The sequence below is a fragment of the Mustela nivalis genome, assembly GCF_964662115.1.
Source record: "Mustela nivalis genome assembly, chromosome: 8".
Taxonomy (NCBI): domain Eukaryota; kingdom Metazoa; phylum Chordata; class Mammalia; order Carnivora; family Mustelidae; genus Mustela; species Mustela nivalis.
In genome coordinates, this window is record NC_139027.1 from 57,640,915 (window position 1) to 57,662,383 (window position 21,469).

The 21,469-nt window shown below is 44.6% G+C and overlaps 1 protein-coding gene across 4 annotated transcripts in view; it reads right to left on the reverse strand.

The window, feature by feature from the left end:
* LOC309872474 (uncharacterized protein) overlaps window positions 1-21,469 on the reverse strand; it is a 172,277-nt gene that overhangs the window by 127,475 nt on the left and 23,333 nt on the right. For 2 of the 4 annotated variants that reach the window (XR_014315876.1, XR_014315877.1), the window contains exons 2-3: window positions 10,454-10,655; window positions 9,539-9,865 (exon numbers count right to left, since the gene is read on the reverse strand). The exons of 1 other annotated variant lie outside the window; for it this stretch is intronic. The gene's annotated coding sequence lies outside the window, so the exon portion shown is untranslated. Of the gene's footprint in view, window positions 1-9,538; window positions 9,866-10,453; window positions 10,656-13,834; window positions 13,919-21,469 lie in introns of those variants that run through there. One more of the 4 variants, XR_014315878.1, reaches the window with a different exon arrangement.

Sequence of the window (21,469 nt, forward strand, 5' to 3'; positions counted from 1 at the left end):
CACTAGGGAATCTGGGCAGCTGAGTATTTCAGAGAGGTTTGGGGGTTAACTCACTTCTCTAACCTCTCTGTGTAGCTTTGGCTTTCAATCCAAAAGATTTGGAATAAATAACAGTTTCTCCTCTGGGAGACCCACCTTCCTCCCATCTTGGGACACATCCGGTTAGAGCAATGGCTTGACATTTTTCTCACGATCTCTCTGATCCCCCACTCAGGATCTCTGCCAGAGGTTACACTGACGCCTGCCTGAAGGCTGACTTCCCAATGACCTTCATATTAAATAAAGAAAAGATGTGGCAGAGGGAGCAGCTGCGAGCCTCAAAGGCAAAACCCAAGAAGAACGAAGGAAGGCAAACACTATCTGCTCACAGCAAGTGGGTTTCTCCTTGACGGCTCAGATGCACAGAGCAAGACCTGGGAAAGTGAGAGAGGCCACTGCAGCTGACTAAGGAAAGAGAATTCTCCCCACAGGTGCATTTCTCTGGTTGTCCCCTCCTCATAACAATGCGCAGCCATAGGTATGACATACTATACCTAGGACAACCATAGGTTGTCTCAAAGTATCCAGAAATTCTCCTCCATCTTGTGACTAGGCCAGGTTTTTTCTAAGATTTTTTTTTTTTTTTTTTAAATTTGAGAGAGAGAGAGAGAGAGAGAGCGTGCACACAAGCAAGAGAGGGGAGGAAGAATTAGGCTCTAGGGAGCCTGACATGGGCCTCGATTCTCGATTCCAGGACCTGGAGACCACAACCAGAGCTGAAGACAGATGCCCAGTCAACTGAGCCACCCAGGCACTCCATGTGACTAAGCCAGGTTAGCAGGCAGCAGACTGTAGAAAGCATGCAGGTTTTGGCACTGGAATGGGGGGCTATCATCTCAGTAATGAAATCGAGTGGGCTTTCCCTGTTTCTTCATGGGTTTTTAAGCAGTGTGCAGAAGGTCTATAAATGCGCTTCAGGGACAGGCCAGAGGGCTGAGGGTCTACGTGGGTGTTTAATATGGTGCGAGAAGAAGTTTTATGTCCTTTTCATCCCCCTACCCTAGTAGGAGGGGGTAAGAGTCCTTTGGTGAGACAAGGCAAAGACATAGATTCTTTGCTAGCTTAAGAATGGAGTCACATTAAAGGGGGTTATATATTTCTGTGATGGCATAATTGAGATATTATTCTGAGGTTTAGCCTGGCTAGTTTTCTCCTTCCCTGTTCCAAGAAGGTAGCTGGGCTCTTTGAGTTTTCTTCCAGTAGAAAAAGTGTCCAAACTTGGAAATAGGCAAGAGAGAGTAGAACTGGGTATTATTTTAGAACAGTGCTGGACCTGACTTTCTATTTACTAATTAAGGCTATTTTACAACTATGCAGGGGTAAGGTTAACCTAGAGCTCCTTGTTGGGTAGAGATGCAAATAATTTCTGTCCAGCAGAACAGATAACCCTCAAGGTTATGGTTTGTGGCCCTGTTGGCATTTTAACCAGTTTTGAATCTGACCCAGCAACCTACTAGGTCATGTACAAGATTCTCAGTTGCTGTTTAGAGCAGTTTAGTGTTCTGCTGGTTCCCTCATAAATTGGAGTTGAATACAGTCTTCAACATGTGTTCATTTTATATTTATGCGAAGGCCGTGCCTTTTAACCTTTTGAAAATTCGATGTTCTTTCAAAACCGTTTATGTTACAGACAACTTCTTTCTCTGGCTTTTGTTTTGCCAAAGCCTAAGCTTCTTGGCAGGTTTATGCTAAGTGGGGAGGGAAAGAAGGCAGAAGCAGCAAGACAGAGTGGGGCAGACTCCCCGAGGCTGAGAAGGTTATGGGCCCACAGGTTTTAAAGTTTATGTTGACCTCTAGCCTACTCTCTCTCAAAGAGTCCTGGAAAACTAGCAGGATTTCCAGAGGAGAATGCTGACCAGGGCACCCAGGGAGCTGGATCCCAAGCAGAGCATTCCCAGCCTCCAAGGTGATCTAAGTACAGAGCGTGGCCCCTGATTAAAGCCACTAATCAAAGGGGCCATGCAAGCTTAGATAACAATCTTGAAAAGGGACCAGAGCGAGTTGAAAGACCTGAGGGTCTGTGGGGAATCTTCACACTATCCTGGAGGTATATTAAGATCTCCAATAATGACTGAGCTCAAATTTGGGGAATTTGAGACTTAGAATCACGTGTAAATAGAGCAAATTAATGTGACATTTGTCATATAACGTAGATGGTGGGATAAGATTCCTGCCTACCACCTTAGTGGGTTTGTCTTACCTATGTTCCGAACGGAAGTGACTAAAAGACCCACACACCCTCCCACAAAGGAGAGGACAGAGCAGTTAGTAGGGACGTTTCACTAGTTCCTGGGGGACCTGATCAGTCTGCTCAAATCGATCACCAATGTTGAAAAATATTCTCACCAACCGGGGCGGGGGGGCACCAGCTGGTGTGCCAAAAGGTAGGATCAATCCAATGTGTGGTCAAAATAACCCCCTAGGGTGATGTGAGAGAAGATTTAGCAGAGTCCCCTGCCCAAAATGCCAACCCTGTCACCTAAGCTTCTGAGTCAAAGCAGCTTTCTGTCAAGCCTTCAGATTTGCAGATCTCAAAACACGTGTCCCCGGAAAACCATGAACCCTCGGCCTCTACTTAGTGTTTCTCAGGTGTGTACAATGAAAACACCTGGGTCAGAATCAGCTGGGGAAACTTCATAAAAATACGTATTCTTGCGTCCTGCCCCAGACCTCTTGAATCGGCTCCCCTGGGAAAGAGAAGGGGGGAAGGGTACCTGTATTTTCAACAAGTGTCCCAGGTGATTCTGAGAGCCTCTGAATTCTGGCAGCCTCTGAGAAGGGGTGAAGGGATAGGGCAACAATTTGGCAATAAGCATGTGGGGCTGGGCTCATTGTCTTGGGTGTCAAAGGAAAGAAGATTGTCCCTTGTGCATATGTGACTGCCATGTGGTGAAAAGTTTGTGGTATCAGCTTCGATGTGGTTTTCAGGTCTTACCCCCGTGGGGTTTCAGGCCTTGCTATGCAGGGTGTGGTGGGAGCAACAAAAGCAGCCCATCACCCTGCTTTTAGAAATGCTGACTCTCGGGCCCTGCCCCAGATCTGTGGACTCAGAACTTGCATTTTAACCCATTCCCCTGTTAATTCTCTTGCGTGTTAAATTTGAAAAGCACGGCCCTAAGGCGGGTGGGGACGCTGGACGATTATTCTGGTGCGTTGTTGCAGACCTCCTTCTGGGGCCTTGCAGCTCTGCTTCTGTGTGTGGTTCTGTGGTTTAGCCAGCTGGGGCCTCCCACAGAGCAGCCAGGGCTGGCCCCCCCACCTCCACCCCGCCTGGGCCTCCTCACTCCAGGCTCTCCCCTGTGAAGGTGAGGTTAGCGGTGGGGGGTCGGGGGGGCTGCAGAGGCCCCCTCAACAGCATCCCTCTGCTTTCCTTCCAGGGCAGCTGGGAGCTGTGGCCATCTGCTCCTACAGAAGGGCCCGGTGTCTGTAGGGGCCGGCACCCAGAAGTGGCAGAACGGGGAGGTAATAAGAGAAATGGGTTAAACTGCACCCCCACCCCTTTGGTTAGAGGCTGTGTAGTCAAGGGAAACAAAGGAGAGGGGGGGGTGGTGATACCTCTCAGCCCTTTCCCTGCAGACTCCCACGGAGTGTGCTCTTTCTGACTTGGATCTTGGCCGCCCTCCCGCTCGCTGCTCAGTGCTCACCCACACGGGCCTTCCTCTTTCACAACACCTGCCAGAAGACTCGTTACTCGGCTCCCAACATGGAGCTGGCCAGGGGCCAGGGTCTGGCTGCCGACCGACTGCCTAACCACTTAGCCGGAACAATGGCCTCCTCTCCATGAGCAGCTGCCATCTCCTCTTTGGCCTGCAGGCTGCAAGGGAGCCTCCTGGCTCGTCTGGATCTGGGCATGGCTGGGGGCTGCTCTGGTGGTGGGCTTCAAAGTCTCCTTGGTTCCATTCCCTTTGGGAAGGACTCTTTCCCCTCCTCTGCCATCCTTATTCATCTCTAATTCCTTTTGTTATTATTTCTCTCCACTCCACCTCTCAATCATGGTTCCTGCCTGTACATAGGCCTGCTTCTGTACCATGCAGCTCTAACATCCCCTTTATCCCCATAGACCCTCTAGCTACTGCCCTCTTCTCTCTCCTCCAATAATACCACTCCTTGGAACAAGGAGTGTTCACATATTCTTTCCCATTCCTCCTTTCCATTTGTTCTTTTTCTCACTGCAGCTGGCCTTCTACCCACAATGCTCCACCCAAACTGTTCTTACAAAGGACCCTGCGCCCACCATGCTGTAAATCTAACAGTCGTTCCAGTCTTTACATACTTGACTTTTCAGTAGCATCTGATACAGTGACACACCCTTGGTCCTGACATGCTCCCTCCCAACTCTTGTCTCCGTGGCAGCCCAGATCCTTTGTTTCCTCTTAGCTCTTTCTTGGGTGGTTTTGTCAACTTCTCATCTGTATGATCTGTAAATGTGGCAATCTGCACTCCACTCGGGGCCTTCTTTTCTTTTCTACCTGCCTTCTCTTCCTCAAATTAGAGCCAAAACGATTTCCTCATAGAAAAGTAAAGTCATTTTTTTCTAGAGAATCTCATCGTGGACTGAGATTCATTCCTAAAGAACAAGCAGACATAAATCTTTAATTTCAAACCATAATAAGTGCTTTGAAGAAAAAAATTGAAACACAGAGTCCAGTAAAGAGCCTAATTCACACTGATTGATACTGGGGTAGGGGGTAGAGGTGGTGTCTCTGAGAAAGCGTCATTGAAGTTGAGACCCGAAGGATGATAGGGAATTGGGCAGGTGCAGGGTCTAGAGAAAAGGCAAAGACAAAGAAACAAAAAGCAGCGAAGCCTAATGGTGATGACATTCTTATCTTCAACTCAGACATCATCTTTGTCTGCTCCATACCATTTACACCTTCTGGAGATTTCCATTTGGTTATCTCTCAGGTGTCTCAAACTTATGCCCACAACAGAAGTTTGGATTTCTTTACATACACTTGTTTTCTCCCCACATATCCCCCTTTCAGTAAATGGTTTCATCTTCCATTCATTACTCAAACAGAAACTTGAGAGTTCTTATTGACTCCTCACTTTGCCTCACTTCCCAAATCTACCCCAATGGCAAGATATGTTTATTCTACCAATAAGATACTTCAAGGATCCATCCACTTGCTCCATTACCCCCCATCTGGTTTGAGCAACCATCTCCTCTCACCTAGAAGGCTGCAATGGCTTCTCAACTGCTGTCCCAACCTGTACACAGGCTACCCATTCTCCACATAGCAATGGATGTGATCTTTAAAAATTGGGCAGTGTTTACAATACTTCGACACCTTCCAACTCACTTAAAATACAAATTCTCTGACATGTTCTATGCAGTCCTATGCAATCTGACCGCTGCCCATCTTCCCAGTCTCACCTTGGGCTACTTTCCTCCACTCGCTGTGCTCCACGTGGCCTCAAGGCCACCTTTCAGTTCTGCAAAACTATCCCATTCTTGTATGCTGCTTGTTTCAGTTTAGATGATGAAGACATATATTTTTCTCAAAACCATTGAGTTTTCATTCTACAGAAAACATTCTACAGAGTGGTGGAAACTTATCTAAGCCAATCTGGAGCTTCTTGGGTATTGTCTAACTTCCAAACATTTAAGTTGTGCCAGTTTGTTGGAATGGTGAAGGCCCACTGATCTTGACTATCCTGTTTACAAGGATGTCAACTGAGACATCCTTCATCCTCCTAATTATAGGCCATGGAGACAGGCAGATCACTGTCAAGAGGAGATCCTGGGCTACTTGCCCCTTCACAAGTGGTAGTGGACTCTCACTGTGGCTTTTATGTCTCATTTGGGAGAAAGGACTTTCTGCCTGGAGACAGTGTAAGAACTCTGAGTAAGAACTATTTGTCCAGACTCACTGCATAGCCTTTTTGTAGCCAGGGTCTTGCCTTCACTTGGTCCACCCTCTGCACCCACTGGATCTTCAGGACTGATAACATTTCTTGCCTCTTCATGTCCCTCCTCCTACCTTTCCTCAGGCATCACTTCCAGTCCAGGGGAAACACTGCTCCCCTGACTCTCTGTATCACCCAAATATTTTGACTCTAAACAGAGTCCTCAGAATTCCCTAAGGGCTGTTAGGTTTTTGGAGGCCAATGCCAGAAAGTTTCATTTTTTTTTTTTTCTGTTACATCTGCCTTAAAGAAATGGGCACTAAGTACCAAGTAGCTTGGCTTGAGGGATAGACAAAGGGAGAAAAAAACAGGAAAATGAAACATCATTAAAATTTCAGGAATATTATTGTACCCATTGTTTCAATGCCTACCTTCCCCACTTTATTAGTTAGGGTTCTCCAGAGAAACAGCACCAATAGGAGACAGATGAGAGAAAGAGGTTTTAAGGAATTCTCTCACACAATGGTGGGAATTAACAAGAAATCTACATGGCAGGCTGAAGACTCAGGGAAGAAGAGTTGATGTTACAGTCAAGCCCAAAGATAGAATTCCTTCCTTCTGGGGGTTCTCAGTCTTTTTTCTTGAGATGTTCAACTGATTAGATGGTCAGGGAGGGGGAGAGATTAACATTTTCTTTGTTAGTGGCTGAAACACCTGCTTTTCTGCTTCTGCTTTGTGGGTGATTCTACAGCATCTTCACTCCATGGTGGGGTAGAGGTAATGGAAAACCTAGGAATCCCCCAGCCCACCTGATTATGGTAGCCACTGTAGCTGTGGAATCCCCAGAAGGCCAGCCAGTCAATTGTCATGTTCTGACCCTGCTCCTGAAGCTCAGATGCCCAGGGACACAGGAATACAGTTGTGTCTTCCAGCTGTGTCTTTGGAGCTACAGCTATATAAGTGAAACTCGCATCCTTAGATGACTTCTATGCAAAGTGGAGTATTATTTATATAGCACTCAATATCTAGTCCAGAGAATAAGGGGTTGATTAAGTGGGAGTTGAGGGCCAGTATTTTAACAAACTCTGGAAGCAAAAATGGGAATTGAAGAAGTAGTTCATAAGAGTTATTGGGATCCATTTACAAATCACATGAGTCTCTTCCAGGTCCACTCTCCTTTGAGTGCCTTAACTTAAATCCTAAGGAGCTACACAAATTCTGTTTATGTTACAGGTTATATAACCAAATAATAAGAATCAGTCAATTCTGATTTTTCAATTTCACTCAGCATCTCCCTAACCCTGCCTACCTGATAGTGAAATGTACTGACAAGACCAGTCAAACACCGTGATGTCAAGAACACAAGCAAGTATGGTATGAATGAAAAGGTCATAAGTATTCTGTGAGTTCTTTTTTTTTTTTTTAATATTTTATTTATTTATTTGTCAGAGAGAGAGGAGCAAGAGCGAGCACAGGAAGACAGAGTGGCAGGCAGAGGCAGAGGGAGAAGCAGGCTCCCTGCCAAGCAAGGAGCCCAATATGGGACTGGATCCCAGGACGCTGGGATCATGACCTGAGCTGAAGGCAGCTGCTTAACCAACTGAGCCACCCAGGTGTCCCTATTCTGTGAGTTCTTAAGGAAACAGGTCTAATGAGATGATTAGTAACTTCATTACTCCTTCTCTAAGGAACCAGGCTGAACCATTTTTTAAAGTGTGTGTGGGGTATGTGTGTGTATGTGCATTTGGTGTGTGTGTGTGTGTGTGTGTGTGTGTGTGTATGTGTTTTCCTGAAAGTTCCAGGAATTGGAAAGAATTGAACTAGACAGATTTTAAATATTCGCAGATTGTTGGGTCAAAGTGGTTTCTCTTTTGACCTTTTAAGGGGCAGTGAGCACATTTGTGTTCTATCCCATTAAAAACTAAGCAAGTCACTCTCCTCTTTCACTTTCCCCTCCAGAATTCTGAAGACTAAATCTAGGTTCTGTGAAATAGTGTAGACTAGTATTGAGGTCAGATATTTATTTCCTGGATGTAGGTAGATACTAAACTATTGAATTGCCCCATTTTTAAGGTAAATAGCCTATACAACTTAAAGAACAATTTGACCACCAGTAGTATATTCTAACTTATAAAAACGACAATAATAAATAACAAAAGCATATGAAAGCTGCAAATCTATTAGATAAGAAATTACTGAAATAGTCTAGAAAATAAAATATGACCCAAACTATATAATTTGTATAAATGGCATTTTTTACATTTTCAAGTGATAAGGCAAATAACAGATAAACTAACTAGATCTTTTATATAGAATGGGGATTTTAATTTGTTTCCCTAAGTTTGTAGCAAGCACATTAATTCCTAGTTGATGTCTTTCTATTCACAAATGGAGGATGTGTGATAATGCATCACATCACATTTATTCTGGCTCTGCTCTAAAGAATGAATATGATTAATTCTTTAAAATCGTTCTTTTTGGAAGTTCTAATATTGGAAAGAATGGTTTTCTGTCTCAAACCACTCAATAAGAGTTAATAAGAAAAGAAAGAATGCTATGGGATGAGATTGGTAGTGACCAGCTTGCTGGGGACTCCTACAAGGATCCCATTATCTGTGGGTAATAAAAGAAATGTGGAACTAAGTAATAGTCTACTATTTGAAAATACTTTATTTTGGTCATAAATGGCTTTCCCTATCCTTCTGTGTCAACATATGAAAAATTTTGGAAAATGATTTTTTTTCACGCCAGCAAATTGAGTTATTTTTTTTTTAATCAGTTAAATTCCTAATTGTTAGAACAGTACTGGCCCAAATTAAAATGTAATACTCCCAAATAATACATTATATATTAATAAAAATAATTTTAAAAATATAATACCCATAGTTTTCAGTTTTCATCCACTTAGAGAAACAATGGATAATGAAAACCAGTCTCAAAGGAAAAAAGAAAACAATATGAAAGCCCCATTCAACATGGAGGCAAGTCATCTGGAATTGGGTTGTGTTCATTTTGGGTGGGCACCTCTTCCAAATGCTCTCTCTCCATCTCCTTTTGGACTCCATAACTTCACTGGAAACTGAGAAAAAGTGGGGATTCTGCACACAGGACAGATACTGGAAGGATCTATAGCACCAAATGTAGGTTAACTACTGCTTCTGTCTTCCACTGAAACAACTGAAGTCTATTTCCCAATGTCCTTTTTTGAAAATAAATAAATAAATAAAATAAAATGATGAGATGCAAGGAACACCAACCAGATGCCAAATTCATTTAGACAATAAGTCTGAGATTGGTAAAAAGTCCTGCTCTTGGGACGCCTGGGTGGCTCAGTTGGTTAAGCAGCTGCCTTTAGCTCAGGTCATGATCCCAGCGTCCTGGGATCGAGTCCCACATCGGGCTCCTTGCTCGGCAGGGAGCCTGCTTCTCCCTCTGCCTCTGCCTGCCATTCTGTCTGCCTGTGCTCGCTCTCTCCCCCTCTGTCTCTCTGATAAATAAATAAAATATTAAAAAAAAAAAGTCCTGCTCTTCTCTCCTACATTTGCCCTACCCCCGTAAATGACTCACTCAGATCCACACTGGGCCCAGTCAAAGAGGAGGCAGTCAAGGGTTCAAAGTGACTAAGCACTTTAGGAAATTAGCACTCTGGTTTCTCAAATGGTGAATCTGATTATATTTTCAAATCTCGAGCCCCGCCTCACTGTGGCACACCCCCTCCCCCCCAGAGCTGGTATGGAGCAGACACGAAATCCTCCCCAGCTTGAAAAGGACTTTGAGAGACTAATTGTCTATGGACATGAATGGTTACAGTCACAGGGCTCTCGAAACTGGAATGCAGCTTATGAAGAAGAGCGTTATTATTCCAAAACCCACACTCGGCAGACAAAGTGGAACTTCTCCAATAGCTGGTGTGCTGCTCAGTTGTTTACCTCTGGGCTACGTTTCCAAAGGCAGCTTATTTTCCAAGTCTCACTGGCTACAGGAAGAGAAAGCAAGGGTACGAGTTACAAAGAGGTATTTGATTTTAGGCACCACCTGGTTTTGTAGGATATCAACGTTCACCGGAGCTCAGAGAGGTTCCTCGGGTTGTTCCGGCCCTGGGCTCTGAGCTTCCTGGCTCCATGTAGAGGCAAGTTTGCCCTGCAGGCCTCAGAAAATACGGGCCTACCAGCTTCAGATCTCCTGCCCTGTCCCATGACTCCAGGACCAGTCTCAACCAGACCGATTAGAAAGTGGCAAGGTCTGATTCTCAAACGTTTTTTGGGACCCTGAGCTCAAACCCTCCAACTCAGGGCAAGTTCTCCATTTCATAAAGGAGTTTAAGGGACGTCTTTCTTTTCTCTGTCCTTTATTGAGGGCCCTATCTCGACATCCAGGACTTGGAAAAAGGCCTTCTGCAGACCCTCTTTGAAACAAGCGAAACCCTGGTGGTGTCTTGGATGTTTCAGGTCCCTGAACTGGGCCAACAAGTTAGTTCTAGCTGCTGCCCTCACTGCACACAGGTATTTAGGTACCCTCTTCGTGACAATACAATTAAATGCAGGCATTCAAACAGGAAATTTACATTTTTCACATTCTTTAGCCAGAGCTGAAGGCTTAGTTTCAATTAGGAATCCGTGCAACATGAATGTTCTTCGTATTTTTTCCTGCATTGGAAACAATGTTCTCTCTCCATCTTCTTCATCCCCAGGAGTGACAATAGTCTAACTTCCAAAACCTGCCCTGGAAGCTCGTTGTCTCTTCATCTGGTAACAGCTCTGAAAGAACTAGAACATGGCACAGGGTTTACAGGATCAGCCTTTGGCTTTAGAAACCACTTTCAAATGTCCAGGCTATTCCATCATTTAAAGGGTAAGTCTCAAGGAGGACAAGTCAAGGAGAAAAGAGAAGAACCAGGACAGTTTGGTATCCAAAAGGCCAAGAACAGTGATTAGCTCCATGCAAAGTGGACAGGTAAGATAGCAAAGTGGACAGGGTCATGAAGGAATTGACTCTTTCTAGAAGCTTTGTTGTGACGGAGCTGGACAGTGGCAGGCTGGCTGGGGAAAGAGTGTGGGTTTTTTTTGTTGTTGTTGTTGTTTTTTAGAGAGAAAGGGAAGAGATCACAGGGAGAGAGGAAGGGAAGCAGGCCCCCTGCTGAGCAGAGAGCCCAATGTGGGACTCGATCCCAGGACCCTGAGATCATGACCTGAGCTGAAGGCAGCAGCTCAACCCACTGAGCCACCCAGGTGCCCCAAGAGTGTGTTATTTTAAGAAGAGAGAGACATGACCATGTTTCTAGGCTGCTGGGAAGGGATCAGAAATGGGGAGAAGAAGGAGAAAGGAGAGAGCAAAAGGCCAGAGTCCCAAAGGAGGCTCTATACAGGAGGAAATCCAGCTCTTCCCTTGAAAGTGAAGGAGAGGGCTGGATGTGATGGCCAGAGAGCTGAAGTTCTGAGGGTGGGAGTTGAAGGAGTTCATAAAATAGAAGCTGCTATGGACTGAATATTTGTGTCCCCACAAAAGTCATATGTTGGGGCACCTGAGTGGCTCAGTTGTTAAGCATCTGCCTTCAGCTCAGGTCATGATCCCAGGGTCCTGGGGTCGAGCCCCTCATTGGGCTTCCTGCTCAGCAGGAAGACTGCTTCTTCCCTTTGATCCCTCCTGCTTGTGTTCCTTTTCTCGCTGTGTCTTCTCTCTCTGTCAAATAAATAAATTAAATATCTTTTAAAAAGTCATATGTTGAAGCTCTAATCCCAAATGCTATGGTATTAGGAGGTGGGGCCTTTGGAGGAGGGGGTAATTAGGCTTTGATGAGCTTATGAATGTGTAGCCCCTATGATGGAATTAGTGCCTTCATAAGAAGAAAAGACCAGAGCTCTCCCTCTGTCTACCATGTGAGGACATGGCAAGAAGGCAGCCATTTGCAAACCAGGAAGAGGGCTCTCACCAGACACTGAATTTGCAAACACTTGATCGTGGACTTCCCAACCTCCACAACTGTGAGAAATCTATTGTTGTTTAAGTCACCTAGTTGAAGGTATTTTGTTATAGCAGCCTGAGCTAAAACAGAAGACTTAGTCATTTGCTAAGAGGAGGGTGGCCATGGCTGGGGAGAGGATAGGGGTGCTGTGGTGAAGGTATAAGATAGCAGTTGGGAGAACAAGGGAGGAAAGGATGTTGACCAAGGGTGGCCATGCTGAGGATCCAGCTGAGGTCAGAGGAGAGACCGCAAGAGTATGAATTCCTTCTGTTGCCTTCAGGACCCCTCATGTAGGAAGACAGACAGAAAATAGGTCTATCCACAGGAAAGGATTGCAGGACTGACATAGCAGAAGGTAGGGAACAAGGAGGTAGAGGTTGCTGACAAGAGAGTGACCAAAGGATTGTACCCTGGGATTCAGCCATGATGTCAGTGATGAGCTAGGAGACCAGAGTAGAGATGAACAGCCAATAGACTGGGAGAAAGAGGGTGATGGAGCTAAAAGACAAAGGGATGGTGTGATTATACACACACACACACACACACACACACACACACACACGTACATACATATGTAATTAGATAGGGATAACAAAGGTAGAACAGGTGTCAGTTGCTAAAGTGGGGTGGGGGTGAAGTTTTAGATAAGATGTTATCAACTAATGCTTCTAGAAGATTAACCTTTTTCTGAAAGTAAGTAGAAGTAAGCATTGCCCTCAGAAGGCTAAGGTAAGAGACCCGATTGGGACGCATGCTGCTATTTTCTTCCTGTGCCCATTTATTATTAATAGACATTAATTATTGAACAACCACTATTAATGGACAACCACTCTTTCCTGCTAAACTCAAAATTCTTGTCAACATGGATTCCTATAGCCCCTGCCCATTAACTGGAATTGGTCCATGAGATGGAAACTGCTTTCAGTCTGGGTCCAGATGAAAAGTAATAAGACTGGACTAGGTTTTTGTGTTGGGTGTTTTTTGTTTGTTTGTTTGTTTGTTTGTTTTTATATAAATTCAAGTTAGTTAACATACAGTGCAGCAGTGGTTTCAGGAGCAAATTCCAGTGATTCATCACCCACATGCAACACCCAGTGCTCTTCCCAACCGGTTGAGCTAGGTTTTTAACAGCGGGGATGAAGTGATGGGAATGAGGAGGAGACCCAAAAGAAGGAGTAAGAACATCACATGACCCAGCCTCAGCTGACAGGTTCACAGAGCCTGACGGTCAAGGATGTCTCTAGGAATGACCCCAGAATGCAGAATCGCCCTGGAAACACCCATAAGTCCAGTTTCTGCTGAAGCCCAGAGCTCACTAGGACTAGTCCTAGTTGTCCCAGATGGAAATCCCATGCCAGGAAGCCTTGGCTAGCTTCCAGAGGTGGAGGAGGAGGCAAATCACAGATCTCATGACTGAGCGATCTTCCACATTGGAATAGATGAGTGTCTCTGGCCCAAGCTTGGTAGAAGTTCGTGGGAGGACACAGTTAACTCCCTCTAGTCACTCTGGGGCTTAGAGTCCTAAAAGTTAGACCCCGCCTGAGGCTATAAGAAAACAGAAACTGCTTTGGGCTCATCTCTGAGAAATATCTTCCATTTTCTTCTTCTCTTCCTCTGGGTGGAAGCCTCCTTTCTTCCTCTCTGCTAGAACTCCCTGGTTTTATACCTTTGTTTTCCTTAGCCACAGCGAAATCCATCCTGATTACACAATCTGGGTAACGTGATGACCATGAGTGAGACTACTCCATCCCATTCAACCCTGGGGTGAGCAGACATTCATATAAAGAGTTAACTATATTAATCCCTGATTTGTCACCACAACTTCCTGTAGATGTTATTCATATCAAACAGAGTAAGTCATCCATCAGCATCCTGGTCTCCACTTGTTTAGGGTTTTTTATTGTTACGTAATGAAATGGCCCCCCGGGGCCAGTTTTTGCCATTTGTCTCTCTTTTGGGGTTCGTTTCCCCTTAGGCACTTACCGGAAGAACGAAGAGCTGGAGATAGGGCATCCTCTCTGAGTTCAATGATCCCAAAGGGACTGGTATTTAACCAAAAGCTACAATCTGTAACACCAAAGGCTTACTGAAAGAGTTAACAAGGACAGCCCAACAGTGAGATTGTGTGTGTGTGTGTGTGTGTGTGTGTGTGTGCGCGCGCGCGCGCGCAAGTGCATGCACATACACGCGACACCAGGGCAGAAGGAGACAAGGAGAGAGAACACAATGTTCTTGTGTGGGCAGGAGGAGGTGTGACTTGAAATACCTCTGAGCAGACACACATGTGGCAGGTTTGAATCCTGAGAGTAACGCGTGATCCCTGTTACCATCGCCCTGGCATTTCCTCAAGGCCGTGCTGTATTAGCATCCAGCCACCCACACTTCTTTTCTGTGTCCTCTCCTAACATAATTAGTAAAAGATTAAGTTTTCCTGGGAAAGTGGCAGAATCTCTTCAGGTGCAGTCTCTTTTGGCTAGGTCCAAAAATAGTGTCCCTGTCATTTCAGATAGCAGTAGGAATCCTGTAATTGATTTACAAACCTGACAACACCCAAGGCAGATGCAAGCTTCCTAAAGCTGAAGGCAACATTCCAAACAAGGCTTTAATGGCTACCCTGGAGGCTCCTGCCCTGTTCCCCTTTAGTTTAACAAAAGGATCTTTCCTTAGCTGCTAGGCATTAATTGAGCACCTATTGATGATTAGGAAGGACACCCAGATGAAGACAAGCTGGGTGTTATATGCAACTGATGAATCACTGAACTCTGCCTCTGAAACTAATAATACACTGTATGTTAATTAATTGAATTTAAATAAAATCTTAAAAAAAAAAAAAAGACAAGTTGACCTTAGTAAATTTACAGATCTTAGTTTACAGACTGGTTAGGGAGGCAACATTAATGCACCTAGGGCTGTAGGTAGCTGCTCTACAGAGATTGAATGTTTGTGTCCCCCTAAAATTCATATACTGAAAATTCCTCGTGTGACAGCAACCAGAGGTGGGTACTTTTGGAAGGTGATTTGGTCAAGAGGGTGGAGCCCTCAAGAATAGGATGAGTGGAATGCCGGGGTGACTCAGTCATGAAGCCTTCGCTCAGGTCATGATCCCAGGGTGCTGGGATCAAGCCTGGCACTGGGCTCCCAGCTTGGTGGGGGGCCTGCTTCTCCTTCTCCCACACCCCCAGTTTGTGTTCCCTCTCTTGCTGTGTCTCTCTCTGTCACATAAATAAATAAAATCTTTAAAAAAAAAAAAAAAAAAGGATGAGTGCCATTACACAAGAGACCCCAGAGAGCTCTCTCATCCCGTCCTGCCATGTGAAGACACAGTGAGAAGATGGCCCTGTAGGAAGTGGGGCCTCAGCAGACCCTGAATCTGCCAGCATCTTGATCTTGGACTTTGAGCCTCCAGAACTCTAAGAAATAAATTCCTATTGTTCATAAGCCACCCAGTTTATGGTATTGGTATAGCAGCCTGAAGGGACTAAGACAGCCCCTCTGTGACTCTACCAACAATTAGCAGCAAGTGTACAAGATATGCTAAAAGGAAATCTGCGAGGCCCAGAATAAGAAGAAACATTTTCCTGACATGAGCTATGAACAATTCAATGAATTGTTTAAGTTTTCAAAAACCAAAGTTTTTTGATCATTAAACTAATCACTGTTCAATTTGGAAAATACAGGTTGGGATGCCTGGGTGGCTCAGTTAAGCGTCTGCCTTCAGCTCGGGTCTTGATCTCAGGGTCCTGCTTCTCCCTCTGCCTGCTGCTTGCTTCTCCCTGCTTGTGCTCTCTTTCTCTCACTCTTACAAATAAATAAATAAAATCTTGAAAGGAGGGAGGGAAGAAGGAAGGAAGGAAGGAAATAGAGGTTAAAAAAATTTCAACTCATTAATTCTCCCATGACCCAAAGGTAACTGTTGGACTCCTGCAGCCTAGGCCCTATCCTATTCCTCCTCTTCCCTTTGTCCTACTCTGGTTTGATCTACTTCACATCTGCGAAGTATCTTCCTTGGATTTTATGTCACAACATGTTTCTACTGCTAAAGCAAGTTCAAAAACTACTGCTAACAACCTGGGCAAGGTGGCTCTCCTGGAGTCCATCTTTCTTATCTTCACTCTCCTTCTGATTAGCCTCCCGTAGCACCTCCTTGGCTCGGCCATTCAGAGCCCTCTGCTTCTGGCTTCAGTCTGCCTTTGCACCCTGGTTTCCCATCACCCCCCTGTAAGACCCTGTTTCTAGAATACAAGATGTATGACACTACTCCCATGTTTTGCTCACATCTTTCCACCACACTGTGGGCCCAAGTCTTCTATTCAAATGTCTGCATTCAAATTCTGCAACCTGAATTTGTCTAGCTTTACTGGCCTATGAGTCATAGCAACAGCAGCTCTCCTACAGTGCTCCGCCTGAGTAATGTAAGCCTAGGAGGCCCCTCAAAGTCACACCCAGAAATTTCACCCCAGGCAGTGTTTGACTCACAATATGCCACAAACAGGTGATCTCTGCAATATTCTTCCTTTCTCGCTCTAGCCACCCTTATACCCCACATTTATACTTGCAGCTGAGGCCACCACTCCTGTCCAAGCCCTCTGTAAACACCGTACTGTCTTTCCTTCTGGTGAACCCAAGGCTCAGTCCTCAAGAACTGTAGCCTCTGGAGTCCTCAAGGTACAGAGGCGTGGCCAGCCTCCATCCTCTGGATGGCAGAGGACACTACTCTCCGTGACTCAGATCCTTCCTGAACACTGCTCTTTGGACATCTGCCCTCTTTCCAAAGGCTCAGACGGAGTTCTTCCAATTCTCTTGCCCTGAGTCCCACAGAAGCAGTCTTAAAAATTTGCTCATGCAGATGGATACCCAAGAGTTATTTGCCCAGCTGGCTTGTCAGAGGTGCTCAGAGAGCGTCTAATCTTGCTGGTGGAAAGAGTGTAGGTTCAAACCAGGAATCTCACCACATTCTCTTTAAGAACCTCGGACTCAGCACCAATCTTCATAAAGTTTTTTCTATCTCAGGCTAAACAAACTTACAGGCCTCTGTAGCAATCATGGTTGTACCATTAATTTGGTAATTCATCATGTGTTTCCTGTGACAACTCTCTTCTTCCTTCCTTAAATTGGTGTCAAAAATTTTATTGTACTAGAAAAAAAATGTATTTTAAAGGAATATCTTTCTGAATCTGAGGATACTGTGCAAAAAAAAAAAAAAAAAAAAGGAAAATCAAGAAAGACAATCCCCTTCCCTATCAGTGCTTAAGAACTTTGGTATAGCTTAAATAATCAAAAAGTATCTGTGTTTTGGGGCGCCTGGTTGGCTCAGTGGGTTAAAGCCTCTGCTTTCAGCTCAGGTCATGATCCCAGGGTCCTGGGATCGAGCCCCGCATCGGGCTCTCTGCTCCTCGGAGAGCCTGCTTCCTCCTCTCTCTCTGTCTGCCTCTCTGCCTGCTTGTGATCTCTGTCTGTCAAATAAATAAATAAGTCTTAAAAAAAAAAAGTATCTGTGTTTCATGTTTATGTCTTACTTCATCACTGATGTAAGGACCATGGTTTTTACTACTTTGTATTTATAACCCTGGCTGATATTCAGTAGCCCCTCAGATACTAGTTGGTTCTTTTATTCTGAGGAGGTTTATTTTATTTTTTTTAATTAAAAAAAATATTTTATTTATTTATTTATTTTAAAGATTTTATTTATTTTTTCATTCTGAGGGAGTTTAAAGTCATTATTTGTACCTTAAAGTAGCAGGGGGTAAAGACAAGACAAAGTAAAACAGGACAGAAGAAATCATACAAAATAAAAATTTCCAGAAAGACTAACCAACCACAGAAGAAAGTTTACTTTATCATTTTGGTGATGGGATAGAAGATCCCTAAAGAAATCTCCCATGTTATAGGCATTGCTTTAAATGTACATAGTGAGTATCTCATTCCCCCATTCCACAGACACTTATTAAGGACTTACTATGTATTAAACAGACTTCTAACAAGACAGACAATGTCCCTGCCCTCCAGAAACATCCAGTTTGATGTAGAGACGCAGAGACTAAAACAGATCATTTCAGACTATGATAAATATCATGAAGGTATTAGAGTGGGGAGTAAAGCTGTATCTCCTTTGTGCTAAATGGTCAAGGAACCTCTGAGGAGGTTATATTTGGACTGAAACCAATAGGCACCAATTACATGCAGTCCCACAGGTTGTGCACTGCACATGAACCACATTTACATGGACAAGAGTCATACCCCTAGGGTTGTGTGGTGCAGTAGTTCAGAATGTTCCAGGCATGTGTAAGTCAATTCACTTGTATAATTAATTTACTTAGCTAAAGTAGATTTGCATATCCATCAACATGCACTTAGTCCATCTGGCTACAGTGGCAATCATATCAACCATGTGGTATTCAGACAAGTCAGGAAAATGACCCTCAGCAAATTGCAGGCTATAGTCGATTGTTCAGCTTATGACTATATGTTCTCCACTTCTGGAGACATGGGAGATGAGCCTAGAAACAGACAGACTTTAAGTGAGAGAAGCTTAAGATTATTTTTGGAACCAATCCACTGTCTACTCCTCTAGTCATAATGCCAGCAAAAGGAAATATGAGTAATTGCTGTCCAAGCTTAAAGCTGGTTTTCATGGTGAGAAATCCTCCTGCTTCAGGAATGATCAAATGTGGGGTTTTGGAAATAGCTTTTATAATTACAGACTATACTATTAAAGGCATGCCACTCAATTAACCATTTGCTGCATGGCGTGATGATACTCTATAATGACAGGTTAATGGATTCCATGCTTAATAAAAAGAGACCATTAAACTTCTAGTAAAGACAACTCTAACTCTTTGCTGGCCACAGATCCCCTGTTAAAATGTCCTGAAAAGCAGATGTATAAAAACCCTTTAAGATCCCAAACTGGTTTAATAGGTTTCACAGAAGTTGTTCAAAGGTAGCTTTCTCATCAATTTAGGAACGGAGGCTTAAATAGAGGTCACATGTTGACCTCAGTTCATTCCAAAAGCGAGACATCCAGGAACTGACCCCCTATTCCCTGAATATCTCAGCTGATTCTACTTCCTCTCCAAACTGTGCTAATCAGTGTTTGAATCTGTCCAAGTCAGTTCTGAAAAGGAAGTTCCAGTCGCTTCCCGTCCCCCACCACCCTCCAAGTCTGGCACGTAGAACCCAACAGGAGTCCAAGGGGGAGGGGAGTTGGCAGAAACACAGGGCAGGATGGGGCAAAAGTAGTGTTCCTGGGAAGGTGCTAAAAATAGAAAGTCATGCCTAAACAGGGGAAGGGAAAATGCCCGCCAGGTTTGGCAGGTGCCATTACACAGGGACTTTCAATTGTTGGAAGCAGGATGGAGGTATCCATCCACCAGTACCAGGTAGAGCAAGGTTATTCTGGGATATCCAATTTAAAATAGGTGGAAAGATGGGTCAAGATGCAAAACCTAAACAATGAGGTTGAGGGACAAACCATGGGTTACAGATAGCTACCCAAAGCATGCTTTGCAAAGTCACTGTGCATATGAATCACCTGGAATCTGGCTAAAAATGCAGATTCTGAATCAGTAGGTCTGGGGATCTGCATTTCCACTGAGCTCTCAAGTGATACTGATGCTGCTGGTTCATGCACCATACTTTATTCATTTTTTAAAAAATTTCAGAGGTTTTATTTATTTGACAGAGAGACACAGCAAGAGAGGGAAAAGAAGCAAGGGGAGTGGGTGAGGGAGAAGCAGGCTTCCTGCCAACCAGAGAGCCCGATGCGAGGCTTGATCCCAGGACCCCAGGATCATGACCTGAGCCGAAGGCAGACACTTAACGACTGAGCCACCCACGGGCCCCCAAGAGGCTAACATGCTGGGCAAGGTCCTTCCCCCTTTTCTTACTAACCATCACAGGACCAAGAGAAATGGGTACTGGTACTCTAGATTAGGCAATAATACCACTACTGCCCAGTAACAGTGCTGACATTAGCCCACGGATTGGGAGCAGTCTAAGCCCTCCATTCATTCCAGGGTGGGGACTAAGCAACTGGCTGCTAGATGGGGCCCAGAGCAGAAAATGCCTGAATCAATGGGTATAAGAAAATTAATTGGAAACAAAGATGGCATATCATATCTGGCAAATTAAAAAGGGAGGTTTCCAATCTGTGTCCTTTTTTAACACCTCAGGAAAGGGACTCTCATCACTCCCCCGAGGTCAGGGCTCTGAGTGAGGTCCCCCTGCAGCGTGGAAGTTGGAGTTCATTGAACAAACACTGAGCCGGGCCAGAGCGTGGGGTTTATGGGTTACTGCTCTCACGCGAGCCTTCTAGGAAAATGGAAAAGGAAGATCTCCTCCCCGGCCACGTTTCCGGGCTCTAACTTGGGTGCTGTGATCGTGAGTTTAGTGTGTCAGCTTGGCTAGAGGGTAGTGCCCAGCTGTTCCATTAAACACTAGTCTAGGTGTTGCTGTATTTTGTAATGTGGTTAACATTACAGTCAGCTGGCTGTAAATAAAGGAAATGATTCTTGATCCTCTGGGTGGGCCTCATCCAATCACTTGACAGGCCTTAAAAGCAGAACTGAAGTTTCCCTGAAGAAGTCGAGATTCCACCTGTTAAGTACAGTTTTGGCTTCTGCTGCAGAATTTCCAGCCTGCTGGCCTGCCCTACAGATTGCAGACTTGCCAGGCCCCACAATCGTGTACACTGGTTCCTTGCAACAAGTCTTGTTAGAGATACAGTCAATCCTCATTACTCACAGATCCTATCTTTGTGAATTTGCCTGCTTTGTAACCCCCAAATCCGTACTGACAGAGCTTCTGCAGTCATTCACAGACATGAGCAGAGTGACAAAAAATTTAAGGCACCTAATGCACGTTTCCAGCTGAGGCATGTTTCCAGTGACTCTGCCTTCCTGTTTAGCTCCCATGCTGCAAAGAAGTGTTTCCTTCTCTATTCAGTCATGACTTTCATCTTTTTGTGCTTCTTTGTGTTGATTACGCTGTTTAAAAGAGCGCCTAAGCATAGTCCTACTAAAGTGCTGTCTTGTATTCTTAACACCAGGAGGTTGTGAGGTGCCTTTCGAGAATGTACACATATTAGATGAGCTTCATTTAGGTGTTAAGCTGTGGTGTTGTCAGCTGTGAGTTCAGTGGTCATTAATGTACAATATCTATTGAATTAGGTGTCTTTAAAAAGAAACGCAGATAAAATGAGGTCATCTTTTGCTGATGCAATGTCGTGACCAGGGGCTCAAAGGAACCTAACTCTTGTGTTTCTCCCGGGAGCAATGGCTGAGTATTTGCTCATTCAGTGTTTGTGGTGACTTGCTGGAGCATTACTGTGAAGAATAACAGACTGTGTATGTGGAACAAGAAATCCTGTTTCTCTGGACACACCTCACTGGTATAGATGCGGCACCCCTCTCTCCCTCAGGGCTGACAGTGCGGCCCGGACAGTGTGGGTCTTCTGACCCCTGACAAGATTCTGTAGACTGAGGAAAGGGGCCCATGTATGAAACATCTAGTGGATGTTAATAATCCCTTGTTTTTTTTTTTAATATTTTATTTTATTTATTTGACAGAGAGAGAGAGAGAGATCACAAGTAGGTAGAGAGGCAAGCAGGGAGAGAGGGG